Source organism: Pteropus alecto, unplaced genomic scaffold (genome assembly GCF_000325575.1).
Source record: "Pteropus alecto unplaced genomic scaffold, ASM32557v1 scaffold25, whole genome shotgun sequence".
Taxonomy (NCBI): domain Eukaryota; kingdom Metazoa; phylum Chordata; class Mammalia; order Chiroptera; family Pteropodidae; genus Pteropus; species Pteropus alecto.
The window spans coordinates 22,196,449-22,200,878 of NW_006441955.1; the positions used below are offsets into that span (position 1 = coordinate 22,196,449).

At 33.2% G+C, this 4,430-nt stretch overlaps 1 pseudogene; it reads right to left on the minus strand.

Moving 5' to 3' along the window:
- Positions 1-3,761: 3,761 nt before the first annotated feature.
- Positions 3,762-3,876, minus strand: LOC112485998 (annotated as a pseudogene).
- Positions 3,877-4,430: the final 554 nt, after the last annotated feature.

A 4,430-nucleotide genomic window follows, 5' to 3' on the forward strand; every position in this document is an offset into this window, starting at 1 on the left:
AGTGGCTACACTGAGCAGAGTCCATGTTGACTTGTCTCATACCTATAGCATGAATTCAGAAGTAGGCTATTACTATGTTATGCCATAGGCACTTTTGAATCTCTGTCACTGTAGCATAACCAAGCTTACCCAGACAGATGCAGTGAAGAAAGGATAAACTGTTCAATAAATTAATCTTAGTCAAATGAGTATTCATATAGAAAAAAATGAAAGGGGATCCTTATCCCACAGCATACACACAAATCGATTCCACAAAAATTAAAAACTTAAATTAAAAACTTTAAAACTTTTAAAGAAAACAAAAAGACATATTTATGACCGTGGACTTAAAATTATATCTTAAATCAAACACAAAAAGTCTTAGCCATAAAAGGAAACATTGGTAATTTTGACATGAAAATTCATGTTATAAATACAAAACCAAATTCTGATGCATAAAAGAAGAAAATGATAAATTAGATTTTATCAAAGTCTAATAAGCCATTGACTGGGAGAAAATATTTGCAGATCCCATACCCAATGAAGAACTTGTATCCACAACATATAACCACTCAAAATTCACTTATAAGAAAACACAATCCATTTTTTTTAATGGGCAAAGATATGAACAGACACATCGCCAAAGAAGATATATGTATTGCTAATAAGCACATGAAAAAATGCTCAGCATCATTAGTTACTATTAGTTATTGCAAATTAAAACAAATTAAGATGTCATTACAACCTTATTAAAACAGATAAAATAAAAAATTTTGAGCATACTAAATTTTGGCAAGAATGTGGAACAACTGGAACTCTCATACACTACCAATTGGAATGTAAAATTGTATAACCACTTTGACAGTTTGTCAGTCTTATAAAGTTAAACAAATCTACCATGTAATCCAGTCATTACACTCCTAGATGTCTACCCAAGAAAAATGAAAACATATGTCCACACAAAGATGTGTATGTGAATGTTAATAGCAGCTTTATTTGAAATTGGCAAAAAGTGGAAATAATACAAATGTATCAATATGTGAATAAATAAACAAATTGTGATATATTGCTATAATAGAATACTGCTGAGTAATAAAAAGAAACAAATTATTAACACATACTACAGGTGAATCTCAATATAATTATGCTGAGTGAAACAACCTTGAATCCCACTCCCTAAAACAAAGAGTACATACTCTATTATTCCATTTATATAAAACTCTAGGAAGCGCAAAGTAATATATAATGGCAGAAAATATATCTGCGATTGCCTGGAAGTGGAAGAGGTCCATAAAAGGACAGGAAGAAACTTTTGGGGGTAATTATCTTGATTGTGGTCATATTTCACAGGAAAACATAAGTAGAAATGTATCAAATTATGTATATTAAGTATGAATTGTTTCCTTATATGTCAATTATACTGCAATACAGGTTTTTTAAAAAAAGTTAAATTACTACAAAGAAATCACAAGGAGTTGGTCTTTGTTGCATGTTCCTTAGTAGTGATATCTTTGCTCTTCTCCCTCTGCCTGCAGAATCACATGTGACCATCTTGCTCCTTGACCCATGCTACTCCTGATTGCTCACCCGCTTTGGACACTGTCCTCCTAATCAACTGCTACAAGGTATGTACTAAGGCTGATGGGGAGTCTTGGCCCTTGAAAAATGAAGCCCAAGGTCCTCACCAGCACTTTGATGGATAATACCACCAAGAGGTAAATCTTCTCATGACAAACATACCGTATCCAATAGTTAGCTCAGGATATATTTGACTGATGCTCCAGGAGAGTTCAGGCCTCAATGAGTAACTAAAATCAGGAAAAGTTGAAGAGCCAAGATAGAATGTCATTGGATGATGTGGCATGGTTCCAGGTGACCCTTTGCCAAGGCATTCTTGAGATGGAAGAAGAGGAAGACACCAGAATGGACACATTTTAGTGTCCATATGATGAGGCAAAACTATGGACAAAGTGAAACAGGACATAAACTTCAAAAAGTTGTAAAATATTGTCCCCAGATATCAAAGCCAATGTTGCTAAAGCTAAGACAGAGAAGATTAGGGCAAACTTGAAAATAGTGTGCAACATCTTATTTCTGCCATCAGGGGTAGTGGCCCCATTTATACCACTTTCTGTCCCTGCCTCCAGTATATGTTATTAACAGATTTTGAGAAAGGATGTCTGAAGAAAGATCAATGTGAGTTCTACAGAAAATTTCATTTTAAGGGGAAAGAAAACAAAACTGACCTTCAAAATCATGATGGGTGAGGAGGTAAAGCAACCTTTCTTCAATAAAAAATTGAGAATTAACTATAACACGTGTTAAGAAGTTTTTTTATGCTGTAACTGGGGAAGAAAGTCTTTCCACCACCAAAAAAAAAAAAAAAGAAAAAATATAAGCAGCAAAACAATGGAGAAGATATTTAAAGCAGCTATGATTAACAAAGAATTAAAGATTAGTATTTATTTAAAATAGAATCTTTCAATAATAAATAGATTAAAAAAACAATAGAGAAATAAGCAAATTAACTGTCATGCATCTCATAAAAGAGGAAATATAAGTAGCAAATAAGCATATGGTTAAAAGGGTAATCTCATTAGAAATCTTTGAAACCAAACTAAGAGAACAATAAGATGTCATTTTATCACTACGAAAAAAAAAAGAAGAAAAAAAAAAAAAGAATTATGAAGATACCATGTAGGTAAAAATATGAAACAATGGGAACTTTTGTATATTACTATCTCAAGTGTATTAGTTCATTCAATTTGGAATTTGGAAAATAATCTGGAATTTTTTCAAGTTAAACATGGACAATTTCACTCCTAAGTACATAGCCTAGAGAACTCCTTGTATCTATGTACCAGCATATATGTATTAAAATGTTCACAGCAGCATTGATTGCAATAGCCATATATATGTAAAATATACATATATGAAACAACACAGTAGGAAAATGGAATGATATGAAATAGTCTATAACAGTGAAAATGAATGAACTATATCTTCAACAACACAGATTTATTTTACAAACCCAATTTTAGTTTTTAGGATACTAGCAAGTCAAAGAAGACTTAGTATAACAGCACCTTATAAAGCCTAAAAGTTACGCAAAACTAAAAAATATATGTAATAAAATGAATTTTTTTAAAGCAAAGGCAAGATGATCCAGGGTGCTGGTTTTCTCAGAGGGTAGGAGAGGAACAAGGGAAGGAAAGAGCAATTTAATTCTATAGCATTGGTGGTGCCTGGTTCTTAAGCAGGGTAGTGTGTTCATAAATAATCATTTTATAATAATGGTTCAAAATTTATACATTTATTATTTTATGTGGCAAATATTTTATAATAAAATAATTTCAATTAAAAAATACAGTAGATAGAACACAATGAGGTGATGAGGAAAATGAGTATTTTATATAGGATGGTCAGGAAATGCCTCACTAAGGTAACATTTTAGGAGCGACTTCGAGGAAATGAGGGAGCAGGCTATGCAGATATTTTGGGAAAGAGCATTCCAGCAAGGGAGAACAGTAAAGTCCCTGAAGCCAAAATGGGCCTAACGTGTTAGAAGAGTATGGAAGAGCCCAGTGTGGTTGGAGTGGAGGGATCACAGAGTGAAGTCATAGAAGATAGAATGGTAGTGACTTAGGTAAAAGTCAGATCATATAGGACTTTCTAAGATAAATAAGAAAGTATGAAGCTTATTGAGTGATAGCGGAAACTGTCGGAGGATTTTAATTAAGAGAGAGTGACATCATATGATTTCTTTTCTTTTCTTTTTTAAACACCTACAGCACCTGGTCTTCCTAGGTGGTCTCCCATCCAAGTACCAGGCCTGACCCTGCTTAGCTTCCAAGATCAGACAAGAACGGGCATGTTCAGGGTGGCATGGCTGTAGATAATCTGATTTCTTTTTAAAAGGATAATTCCAGCTGTTATGTAGTAAAAAGACTGTTGAAGGCAAAAATGGAAATTGGTTAACCAGCTGAAAAGTAATTGCACTAGTCCAGGTAAGAAATGATGGTATTAGCTGTAGTAGAAAAATCGAGAGAGATTAGATGTTAGATATAAGCAGGACTGTGAAAGAAAGTGAAGATGCAATGCCCCTTGTTCAAAAATTAATAATTTTTAGTTGTGTTGAGTCTTGCTTGCCTTCATTCAGTCATCTTTGTATAAATCCAATGGTTTTTGTTTTTGTTTGTTTTAACAGTTTTAAGGTGATGTTCATAAAGAGCACAGCCAGTGAAAGGAAATCCTAAGAAGATGTGTTTCTTTACCAGAGATGTGTCATACCATCCTTTGGATCCTTTGCTGGAAAAGTAAAATCAAGCTTCAAATAATGCCTTTTAATTGTATTCTTTATTATTACAGATGTAGGACAGTACAGCATCATACCTCTGTGGATGTAAAATTTCTTGTACCTGCTTTATGATATGCATTAGTGACATTTCTTT